The sequence below is a fragment of the Aythya ferina genome (assembly GCF_964211825.1).
Source record: "Aythya ferina genome assembly, chromosome: 2".
NCBI classification, from domain to species: Eukaryota; Metazoa; Chordata; class Aves; order Anseriformes; family Anatidae; genus Aythya; species Aythya ferina.
The window spans coordinates 72533925-72546689 of NC_140297.1; the positions used below are offsets into that span (position 1 = coordinate 72533925).

General features: G+C 43.4%; 1 long non-coding RNA gene across 2 annotated transcripts; it reads left to right on the top strand.

The window, feature by feature from the left end:
• The first annotated feature begins 450 nt into the window (after positions 1 to 450).
• LOC311432784 lies at positions 451 to 2737 on the top strand. 2 transcript variants are annotated; one of them, XR_014690328.1, is made up of 3 exons: positions 451 to 589; positions 1062 to 1142; positions 2538 to 2737. It is a non-coding gene; the product is annotated as an uncharacterized lncRNA (long non-coding RNA). The 2 variants fall into 2 exon arrangements; XR_014690329.1 differs by having other exon boundaries at positions 533 to 634.
• The last annotated feature ends 10028 nt before the right edge of the window (positions 2738 to 12765 follow it).

The window sequence follows — 12765 nt, forward strand, 5'->3', positions numbered from 1 at the left end:
GGCGACCTTATCGCTCTTTATAGGTACCTCAAGGGAGGCTGTAGCGAGGTGGGGGTTGGCCTGTTCTCCCACGTGCCTGGTGACAGGACGAGGGGGAATGGGCTTAAGTTGAGCCAGGGGAGTTTTAGGTTAGATGTTAGGAAGAGCTTCTTTACTGAAAGGGTTGTGAGGCATTGGAACAGGCTGCCCAGGGAAGTGGTGGAGTCACCATCCCTGGAAGTCTTCAAAAGACATTTAGATGTAGAGCTTAGGGAAATGGTTTAGTGGGGACTGTTAGCGTTAGGTCAGAGGTTGGACTCGATGATCTTGAGGTCTCTTCCAACCTAGAAATTCTGTGATTCAATTTTCAAAACACACCCTCTCTTACCCAGGGCTGTGCCAGCTGAGAAGGATCACCCGCTAGGCAGATGCCAAATCAGCTGTGAAATCACCAGCTTGCTCCCCTCCTATGTCCCCTTGCTGGGAGCTGTGCTGCTCTTCTTCCTCACGGGTGCTCTCTCTCCAGCCTGGTGATTCTGTCAACGCTTTGTCAGCAGTGGAGCAGAACCGCAGCCATCTGTGGAGGAGCTGAATCGTGTTTGGCCTCCAGGTGTGCAGCACCAAAGGTCTCAGCACATGGTTTGTTCCTACCCAGGTATTTCTCTGAGTACGCTGGTTGCTCGCCCAGGGGCTGGATGTTGAGCCTGGCCTTCCCAAGTCTTTGTTTCACAAGGATTTGTCTTCCGTTTCTATACCGTAATGGTGTTGCTGATATTGAGAAGAGTTGGTAAGAAGCCATGGTTAAGGCAGAAAAGTGGTATATTTTTGTGTGAAAGATTAGAAGGAAGCTCTTGTGCCTTGACACCAATCCTTTTAACTCTGGGGATTACTACAGCTGACCAAAAGGTGTCTGCTAATTATTAGCCACATCCAATTCCCCCCGACTTTTAATAAGGAAAGGTTTATCTGTGATGCAGTATGTCAGTTTCTGAATTGCACAGTATATTCCTCTCTGTTCTAAGTTTTGTTGAGACTCACAAGAGGTAGGGAAGACTGTAACTGCTATCTATCCCTCTGTACAGACGACTGCTTATGTTGTGAAACATCCACGCTGTCGCCGTGAGCAGCGGTCACTGCACCGTTTCCCCCGCAGTGTTCCTGAGGTAAACATTTCCATTATAGGTATCACAAAAGTTCCCTAGGGAAGAAAACCACGTATTGTAATACAGGAAGGTTTCCTTTGCTTGCTTTCAGCACTGCTAACTTTTCGTCCTTGCAGTGGTCTGATTAATTGCCCTGCTTTTATCGTGATGAGCGTTACCGTGAGGCTGGCTGGCTGTCAAGCTAAGCTCAATCACAGCAGAGGAACATTAATTGCCTTGTGATGGGCAGCACTTGTTTATTTTATTTATTTATTTATATATATTTTTAACCTCTGCCTCATGTTTCTACACAGTCATCCCAGGAAGGTGTAAGGCCCAGATCTCACTGCCCTGCTTATACTGAAAATGCCTTCCTGTGCAGCTAATGGCACTGCTTTAATTAACCTGACTTGAACAGGGCACCGCACAGCAGCGGAATCGAGTGGATGTTCTTTTTTAAGAACAAATTACAGGCAATTTAGGTAGTAGAATTGCTTATGCACCCAATATTCAATTACGTCTGGCTCTAGAGGAGAAAACACTTATCAGACAAATTGGATATCACTTTGCACGTGGCTATTGATGCTCTGCAGGGTGTGGGGAGAGGGAGCGGGCAGCCGGTTCCTTGGAGGTGTTTTCATCAGTGCTCATCGCTCCGTTCTTCACCTGCAGAGCACAGACAAACCTGTCATCTGAATGTGAAAAGGACCAAAACTTTCTTCCTCCACTATTTTTTAGTGGGGGAGAACAAACTCTTTCTCTCAGCTGAGATAATCCTGCTGTGATGTGAGAGTCTGAATCCCAGACATTCAGTTTCATCCCCTTTATCAAGCAGCAGCCCGGCACACATGTGCTCTATTTTACTTTATGGACCAGCTCATCTGGTGCTGCTTCATGTTGCTGTTCCTAGGATTGTTCTCCTTGCCCGTAGCCATCTAGTTCTTCTCTTCAGACAAAACAGCCCAGGGATGCAGGGGATATTGTGGTTTGCTGAGGTTGGATTTTATTCAGGTATCAGGGATAAACAAACTTGTGCATATACAGTGGGATCCCAGTCCAGACTTCATGAAAACTCCATGATCATCAAGTAACCTGATCCGCTGGTGGACTGCTAAGACTGAACTTTGGCTTGGAAGTAATGTCAGCAAAGAGAGCTCCTTTGTGGGAGCTTACCTATTCCCCTATTACCTGTAGTGAGGCTCATATTTATGTTACATAGTCTTCAAATGTCAATTTAAAGCAGCTGACCTCTGGGGAAAAGGGAGGAAGGCAGCAGCACACTAACTTCAACGCCAGAGAAACAGTTATGGTTTCGGTCTAATAATTTTGACTTCTACGTAATTAATGTTAGTAGGTTGAAACAGCCTAAAAAATACCTTATGTTTGATGTAGCATATGTATTTTTCTGTCCCAAAGTGGCTGGCATGCAGGAGGATGGACTTTTACAGAAGTTGCTAAGATCCGCTGAGCTCATTGCAACAGGGAAAACTGATGCTCTCTCTGACGACTGGTTTGGAGCTGGTTGACACGGTTTTTACCAGGGACAACAGAAAGGAGCATTTTCTGGGTTAAATAAGCTACAGCTGTGCCCTGCTTATCACCACCAAAAGTCATTTTTCATTTTTCACTCATGCCACCGTTATGATCTTCTAGGTTCATTTGTTTTAATCCTTTAGCTTCCTCCAAAAACACCAGTTCACCGTTAACTGCTGGTTTTGTGGTGCACACAGAGGAATTTGGAGTACAATGATTTTGTCTCCTTTTTGTCATGTTCAGAAGCAGAGAGTGGCTCTAAGCTCGGGTATCCATGGCTCAATTACTGTGTTAGTCCTCTTCAAATAAACCTTGCATTTAAATTCCCTGTGATTTCATAAAGGCTCTTTGGGGAGGGAGGGAAGTAGTGTCTCCTATGCAATATTTCTCTCTTCTGCCCTAACTTCTCCTTTAAATAACAGCATGCAGATCAGCTATTCCATTTTCCAGATATCATCAAGGTTTATTTATCTATCTTGCAGGTTAGACTAAGGTTACATTTCATATAACCCTGCAGGAAAGAAAGTTATTGTTCTCATAGTGTTATCTTTTAACTCATTGCAAATACTGTGCCATAAAGCTGCTAAAAGAGGTAGAAGTATTTGTATCAAAGCTCTGATTTCCACTCACATGGGTGCAGACCTTGTGCAAGTAATCCACTGGCACATCCCTTCCTCCAGTGTGTCCATAATCCCTCCCCAAAGTATTTGTTTTTATTATATATATCAGTAAGTGAGGATGGTTTCTCTTTTATGCAAGCAGAAAAATACTTGATCATAGCGCACTTCTGCTCTGTGGGTTGTAGTACCCAGTGCTGTGGGTTAAAATAGTGTTTCTGCTTGCTTTTGTGTTCCTGAGCAGCATCACACACTTCAGTTTTGCAGAGGAAGCTTCTACAAGAGGATGAAAGGTTGCAGAGAGGAGCCAAAGTGCTAATGTTCCTATGATTAATAATCACCTACTGCCTGTTCCGCATTACCAAACGCTACTGAAAATAATGACATACCTTCAGCATAATGAACTTCCCCTAGCTCATCTGAAAATCTCTTTATCTGGATATTTTGGCCGTCCTCCACTTTGGCTAAGTAAAACTGTTTTGTTGTTGGGAAACCACTTGAGAATTCAAGTTGAACAGGACAAAAGGAAAAAACAAAAATCCCAAAGAGCAACTGACAGCCCGGTTTGAAAGATGCTTCTTGTAAGCACAGAGGCCCAGGGTAGCAAAAGCTAAAATGCTACAGGCTCTTAAATTTCTGTGTAAAATCAGGATGACTGTTTTTCAGAAACACTTATTTTGATTTATAAAAGAAGGCTCTATAAAAATGCCTATACTTATAGGCCTGTATGTATAAAATTTACCTCACTGAAGCTGGCTTCAAAATCACAACCATTGGCTTCGTATTTTCTTTTTAGGACTTTGTATACAGCTACAGTTACTGTATATATAACAGGGGAATAACTTCATTTTACGCAGTTTTTAGGTTTGAATAGAAGGTCTTGGGTTGACTCTAGCAGTCTAGAAGCTTGAGATTTGAGCCAAAACTCCATTGCCAAGCCGTCCTATTAGCTCAGACACCTGGCACATGTGGCTTTGCGTTTCTCTGCCTCCATTTCTGAGACATGTGGGAGAGCAGTCGGTCTGAACTCCTGCTCTCTCCCATGGCCGGGCTCCTCTGAGTGCTGGGGCCGCACTGACTGCTGCTGAATTACATTGTTAGATGCAGGTAGGCTTTAAAAAGCCACAGTGAGGAAGCTGTGTTTTCAAATAAGAAAAGTCTAAGAATCTAAAATTTAATCAAAGTCCGTAAAGCTTGAGGGGGATTCAGGCATAGAGAAGCAAAGTGAGTGAGAAGTCATCAGTGAAGCTGGGATGAAAGCCTCTGTTCCTGTTTGCCAGTGTCCCTTTCCATCAATAGCTTTGTTTTCCCTGAACTGCCTTGGCCACTTACCAGCAGCGCTGAAGAGACTTTGGGCTTTATTTGTAACTTCTTCAACTAGTTCACACCCTCAGCATACTTGTTTTGTTGTTAGTTTGTAAATATTCAATTACAAACCTTAGAGGAAACTTAAGAATGAAACCATATATACTTTAAAGAGTCATCAGGTGATGGGCATCAAATAATCTTTGAATATGAATGAAAAGTATTTCTGAAACGAATTGCAACCAAAACGAATGAAAACCAGAAAAGGCATCCTTGTATTTTTCCAAGGAAAGGCTGGCACTGATAAAAATCCCCCATCCCCTCAATAAACTTCTGCTTCCTTTCAGCTGATTCATGTATTTGAAAGTGGTGGAAGTTTCTGAGTTCAGGTGAGGATAACCAAGAAGCTAGCTCCTGTTGGTCCTTCATGTGATCAAGGTTTTTTTTTTTTTTTTGCATGGCTAGAAGGTAAGATCATGTGCACTACAGGCCTAAGAAATTTCACATGCTTTCTTGCATCATATCCTGAAGGTGTTGGGTAAGCTGTATTATGGACCATGATGAAAACTGTACATGTGACAATTTTGAAGACAAGAGTTCTAGGTGGAAATGGGGATGCCATCTCTAAAGCTGTCCAATTCTTTGTACGTAGTGAAGTAATCAGGAAGATGCTCTATAGTACACTTAAATATTAATATTTCACTTCACCAAAATATACATCTTCTAAAACTGGGTGTGCTGATCTTTCCAAGTGTCTATTTTAATCCATCTACTGTCAATGTATTTTTCACTCAGGCGCTGCTTTTAGAAGTGGTTTCCAGCTCCGTGGTGTTGACATCTGGGAATCTTTATAACAATTTCTATAAATACCCAGAATCAATAATGTGGCTCCTCTGGGTAATGTTCTTATCTAGAAAGATATGTAGGAAATATTATTCACCATGTGGTTAGCACACGGTCCTCAGTTTCAAATAAATTGTAGGTAAAGAAGCCATCAGAAGACAAAAATTGAATTACAACTAGTCTAGAAGATGAATCGCCCTGCCTTCCAAAGGATTTATTTTGTCATATAAGAAGAGGAAACAAAGAAAATCGGAAAGGAGAGGGGGAAGTCAATACAGAAATACAAAATGCAACTATAAAGGACTGAGAAACTTTCAAGTTCGGAAGCTTTCTTATGTGGGCTGCCTTATATCCTACTCAAAAGAAATGGGTGTCCCATTGATATGGAAAAAGCCGTGTTTTACAGGTAACTCTGTGTTTTAATATGTGCTACAGGATGGAGAGCTAGGGCCAGACAGCAAATCAGGTTTGTAATCTGATTCTTCTTTGAAAACCTCACCTCAAAATGGATTTCTGGTTTATAAAGGGGTGTGATTCGGTAGCTTGCATTTGTTTGCCGTGGAAAAATCTTTTACAGTGGAATGCTTAGCACAGCTTCATTTCCTTTCTGATATACTCAGCAAGAGACAAGCAAGAGTTTTACACAGTGTGAAGGTAGCAATGATTTGAAAAATCCTTGAAACAATTCTTTTGCAATAAACAAGTTGTTACAAAGATTCATGACACACATAGACTTGGTTTTTGTGGCTGAATACTGGTAGCTGCACTATTTGCACACATCCTCCTTATGGCCTCGCGACCTCCAGAGCAAAAAGGGAAAGCTTTGCAGCATGTTCAAGACTTGCCAGTTTAAGAAAGGATTGAATCCCAGCCTCCCATGGCATGGAGGAGTGCAATAATGATGGAGCTGCTGGGTGCCTCGTCCTTCACTGTGTTTCCCGTCGTGCTCAATCTGGCAGGGAGACTCTGAGGGCATTTACTGCAGCCAGCCCAATGTGGGAGGGAGGGAGGGAGGGAGGGAGGGAGAGGAACAGCAACCTGCAGTTTGTGGTGGGAGTTACGTGTAAGCTTTGCTGTGTTGTTTGAGATCTGTGCAACTCTCAGCATGTTCAGCAGCAGTGGGGCCTCCCTGGCAAAGAGTGAAGTGACTCGCATCCCTTGCATGATGGCTGTACAGAAATGTTTTAGACTGGTGTTAAAATGACAGGAAGGACTTAACTACCTATCAGGGCAGTATGTAGGTACCTGAGATAATCAGCAGACTCTCTCAAAGCTCATTATGCACAAATCAGGTTACCTTCACCACAGATGAGGCTCAAGAGTTAGTCTTAAGACCTAATATCTTCCTACAGACCCTGAGACCACAGCAGATGGATGTGGGCCAGGCAGCTCCCTGCCATCCAGGGCTGGCAAGGAGGGGAAGGTTAATGGCTGTGGGAGAGCACTCGGGGGCTGTAAGCTGCCGTGCTAAAATCTGAAATCTGCTGTCTCAGCTGTGTTGGGCAGAGCAGCACCCGTAGGCCAGGGCTGGCAGCCACCCTGTCTGGGATCAATCTGAGTAACAGAAGGGTTAAAATAGGCTGAGGGAAGGGAAGGGGAAGGCTGGTTGTTAGGAAGCTGCTTGTGGGCTGTAGTGGAGAAATAATAAGAGGAGAAACGTAAGGACAATACACTGGAAAAAAAGAGAGAGAAACACTTGTAAAACATACCGTGACGTATGAAGTGCAATGCATGCAGATAGAAAATCATAGTTCTCAGAATCAAAACTGCAACCTCAGATCATAGCAGTGCCTCCCCCCCAAAGAAAGATCATTAATTACAGCGTAAATAAATAGACCCTGTTAAAGTGATGGCTGCTTTGTAAGCCAAGGCTGCATGAATGGTCAGGAGATGTTTGGCTTGAGCCCACATTTCTCCTGATCCTCCTCACACACAGGCCACCCTCAGGAGACCCAGTGGCCACTTCTGCCCTCATGCACAGTGTAAAGCCCTGTCACCCCTCTAGGGTCAGGAAGGACATTTCCCCAGGTCTCAGGCCAGGTTTTTCACTGTCCTCTGTGCCATGAAGCACCCACTGCCTACCACCACCACTTGGGCCCACCTTCTTCAAGCCACCTCCTGCACAGGGGGGCTCCTCATGCACTGCTCCCATCTCTCCTCTCCACACCTCCCATGGCTGCCTAGGAAGAATTTTATTATTATTTTTAATCTATTTTACCTCAGTAACGCTTAATTTGATTTGAGCTGTATCAGCTAAGGTCCTTATTCTACGAGATTTGCAGTCAGCATGGAACAGCATCACAGCTTGGACATATGAGTGCAGCCAGTGGTGCCAAAATGTATGTTCTTGTGAACGTTACCACTGGGGGTGGAGGAAGCTGCTGAAGCTTTCCTTTACTTAAGGTAAGAGCTATTAAAAATGCCAGGAGAATTAATTTCTTGCATTTCGTGCCCAGAGAGAAGGATGGGAGCATCGTGTACCCACGTGCGGTAAGGCAGTGGCATGGAGCTCCTCGGGAGAAGCTCTCCGATCTCATTGCAGGCAGGGAGGAGCTGAGCCCAAGGTTAAGAGGTAGGTAGGTAGGTAGGGTGTCAAGCAGGGCTGTCTGCTAGGTTCATCAGGATCTGCCCCCTTCAGCCCTTTTCCTGGTAATCAAGGAGCCTCAAACAATGGAAGGATTCATGTCCTCCCATGGGTCGCTGAAAGAGGCTTGTTCCTGCCTTCTTGCACATTTTTCATTCAATAAAGGAGGAGTGGAAGATAAATTAATTTTTCCGTTTCAGACAGCTGGAGGATGTCTTTTAAGGGAGACAATTCCTGCACGCAGGAATGCCTTTTGCTCTTGCCAGGATTTTCTCTGTGGGGGTAAAATTTCCCCTGGACTCGAGCAAAAGCGGTCAGTGAATGGTAAAAGACAATCCATACACGTGTGTGTGCGTGTGTGCGTACATATGTATATAGCTACGCTGAGCACCCAGAGGTCTCTCCGTTTGGTAATTCCACGTGTTTCAGCATTTTCAGACTGGCAGTGATCCCAGTTTACTGCAGCCTTGTCTGAGGTGGCATCTGCTAGGATTACTTCAGGTCCCCCCGCTGTCCCCTGCCTCTCCCTTAGAGTCACTAAAAGGAGGTGAGAAGCAGTCACCCACTGCCAGAGAGCATAGCCTGTCCTTCCTGCAAGGCGATGGTGCAAACAGATCCAGCGACGTGCCCACGGCTGGGCTTTACATGCAGACCCTCTGCTGAGGAGCATCATCCTCAAGGAGAGGTTTTGAGTTCACGGGCCACGGCAGTAAAAGCATGCAGCGCTCGAGCCATCGCAACTCTGCTGTGCTGCTGAAGTGCAATGTAGCAAACAGCTTCAGAACCAGAGACAGAAAGTCTCCAGAAAATTTGGTTACAAGTAGCTTTCCTTTTTCCTTCTGCTGTGGCCACTCTATTTTTCCACCTTGGGGCAAGATGGGGTGTGTTGATGGAAGGGGAAGAGCAGAACAAAATGGCAAACAAATTAAGGGCTGTTCTGCTAAACTGTGTAATGGATTGTCAAGTTTTGTGTGCAGATGAGAGGAGAATTGCTGGGCTCTGATGGCTTTTGAAGGTCAGGATGTGTCTCAGCTCTTGAGGTTGAGGTGGCATGAGCAGAGGCCATGCCTTTGGGGAAGGATGGGAGGCTCCTGACTTGCAGGTCCTTAACTGCAGCGTTTAGCCAGCCTGGCTGACTCTTGGGAAGGGTCTGTCTGAGCTCTTCCCCCTCCAGCAACAAGGTGAGGGCTCAAGATCTGAATGCTAGTTTCACCTAAATGATGAAACTAAATGGAGTGTAAAGCTGTCTTATTGTGCAAATTATACACCAATGCGTGTAAGGCATGGTGTGCCTCTATTTTTTTTGGGGTGATGGATTAGAAACTGTTACACACACACAAAGAATTTGTGAAGGAGACAGGAAAACTAACTTATCCTTATGAATGACTGGAAATAGTGGATCAGTCATTAAGGGCTGTTACTTAATATGGGATTGTGTTTGCATTTAAAGAAGGGTGGGGTTAATTGACAAACAACGTGAGGCATACTTTTCTCCATGGGAATAAATGTGTTTTATTAAATATGTAAACCCCAAATTAATGTCCTATGAAGGTGGTAAACACTTGATGTGAGGATAAATGTTGAGCAGGTCTCCTGGAAACTCCTGTTTCATGGGCAAATGCCAAATCGTCATTAGTGGCAAACTGGAATGTTGATTAATTACCTTAATGTCCCGCAGAGAGCGATAGCCCAGATGTGTTTTGCTGGAACAAACACCCTGCCCTGTGCACGCTGAATGTGAGGTGCTGGCTTGAAATATGCTGCGAGTATCTGCCCATGCACAGAAAATTTTCCATTTCAAAGTGTAAAAGCTTCTGTAGATTCTTTTCTAAAGTTCATTAATACAATCTGAATCTCCGTGGGACGAGGAACAGCAAAGTCTAACAAGTAACACTACCCAGACGGAGCCGGGCTGTGTCTGGATGATAGATTTCTTTGTCTACTGTGATCAGGGACTCACTGCACAGGTTGGGAAGCTGTATGTGAGTGGGCAAAACACCTTCTGTCAACACTGTTTGGACATCTTCTGGATCGAATTGCTTTCTTTATAAGAGAGATGGAGGAGTTACATTCAGGGATGCTCCCTGATAGGAAAAATGCATCTGGTGCTGAATTTTTGTTCCTATGTGGGACTCTAGCTTTACTCGCTTTGACTGGTTGCGTTACTGAAAAGGGAAATAAAATAAAATAAAATAAAATAAAATAAAATAAAATAAAATAAAATAAAATAAAATAAAATAAAATAAAATAAAATCTGTGACCTGCTGCAGGCACGCAGGTGAAGAGTTACAGGAGGCCATTGCCTGCAATGGAGAGCAGAGTCAGAGCCAGCCCCGGAGCCCTCTGAGGCTTCCCAAGGACTGGGTCAGCTCCCAGGCAGCTACCAGAAAGGGCTGCCTTAGGTGAAGTCGTGCTACGGGGGCGTGGGAAGGGGTCACCGCTCACATCTCGTTCGTCTCCCACAGCAGCGTCCAGTTTCCCCTCTTTAAAGAGCTGGCTGCTCTGGTTCAGCGTGCCGAGTTCCAGCAAAGCCTGGACGAGGAGCGTGTGGTAACTTTGATATGCTCCCTTGGAAAAACAAAGTTCCCTGGTTTTGGCTGCATTTTTCATTCCTCCTATTTCAAATCTGGCAAGGCAAAAGATGCAAAGAAGGGAGGGGAAAAGTAATTTTTTTCTTGGCAAGCAGCAGTAGCAAGGCCTAGAAAATGGGACCTATGGATTAATGTTATTCAACATAATTTTTGCTTTCACCAGTTTGACTGTTTCTCTTCCAGCCTCCTGTGTAGGATCAAGTGAGGTTTTGGGCCAGGAAGGGAGTCTGAAACCTGCAGGAAGTTCTCCTGGCCACCAAGAAACCACTGTCTGAGCCCCTTCCATTCACCTTAACTCTTCTGCGGCAGCAGCCGTGGTGGCATTTCTGGTCTCTGCCTGTGGCCAGTTCCGAGCCCTGGTGCTCAGATGGCACCAACAGGCTCGCCAGGGTGGACCTGTCCCAATGCAGCTTGTGTTGTTTCAACTGGTGTTGAGACAGGTTCTGTGTTTGGCTCCAGTCGGCTGCTTCACGCTGAGTATGTCATTTCATGAGGCTTTTACAAATGTTCAGGCAGCTGATATGTCTTTTATCCTTCAAAGGACAGCCCGTCAAGCTGCTAGTCTTCTGAGCAAAGGGAGTGAATGGAAACAAGTTGGGGTCAACTTTGGCTAGAGTTGGTACGGGCTGAGACCCAGGGAAAAGGAGAGGTTCAGTCTGTCAGGCGAGAACACGTTAAGGAGGAGGCTGATCATGGGTTTCTACATGCCTGCAGGATAGCTGAGTGGCCACAGCAGGAAAAAATTACGCTACTGACTGCTCTTTTTCCATTATCTGTGGGTGATCTTTGAAAGGTATTTATGCTTCTCAGGGGCCTGTCTCCCAGTGTTTCCTTTTTATTTATTTATTTATTTATTTATTTATTGCCATGTGATTAGTTTTAATATATGCATCACCTTTAACTCAGATTGTGGTTGCATTCTGCAGCACGTCATAAATCTCTCTTAAATCCAGGAGAACAGACAGTATCCAGCTGATGAATTTCTGAATGCGGAAAGATCTGAAACCTAATCTTTGATTTTAAGAAAATGAAATACAAGTTTTACCAGTTTTTAAAGATTTCTCTGGTATCCTCTCCAAGGTAGTAATTCAGCCCTAGAGATGGCTTTATTTCTTAGATAATAGCTGAGAGGTAATTCTGAAAAATGGCAGCTCACTGGGGATTTTGAAATTGTTACAAGGCATATGAAAATGAATTATTTTATGTAAAGCAAACAAAGAAGATGAAATGGTTTAAAGAGTACCTTCAATTCTCTCCAGAAAACTTCCTAACAGTTCATATTTTTCAAGCATTAGAAAATTGTAATGTTTGTTAAAACATAATTATTGGGGTCAGAGGTCTGACAGATGCTAACTAATTTTTCAAATTTACTCCTGTAGAAATCTTGAATTATCTTTAAAATACCTGTCAAGGTTTTAGAGGGTACTTTTCTATGAGTTTTTCTATTTTATTTTATTTATTTATTTATTTATTTATTGTGAAAAGATTACTTTCCTTCATATAGTGGCACCAGCTTGTTTTGTCCTGTGCTACTCCAAGATTGTTTTGAGGTAGATCTTAATATTGGTAATCATCCCATGGATATTTCATTTACAGAATAGAGTTGTGATAAGCTAACATATTCTGTAGATAACAACATTATCCAGCATCTAGTATTAAAAGTTAACCAAATGTCAACAACCAAATTGCATATATTCTTTTCTCAAAGTTGCTGTTGCAGTCTAGTCCATGCTGCAATGCAATTCTTCAGTAGCTCATGCCATTTTGCTTAGTAATCATGTTGGTTTCGATGGTACCATATGAACTGAGTCAAAAAAAAAATAAAAATAATGTGAAACAGGGAGCTACTTGGTACAGCTCCTATCAGATTAGTTTTCTCTGGTCAGAAAACTGTTTATGAAACAACTTTATTTCATATAATCGTTTCTATATTTTTAAAGTAAAAATGGGCTTTTTATTGTTTTTTATGTTCAAGAAGTGTTCTTGCATGTGTCTAGTCCAGGGACCTCTGCTGAATTTGACTCCCTACACTATACGCCCCTAATAGTAATCTGATTGTTATAAACTTTTTTTTTTTTTTTTTTTTTTTTTTTTTTTTTTTTTTTCCCTATAACTATTTCAAAATCTTCTATGTGTAGCATTGACTGGAAATGACCCTGTTCTTGAGAGCC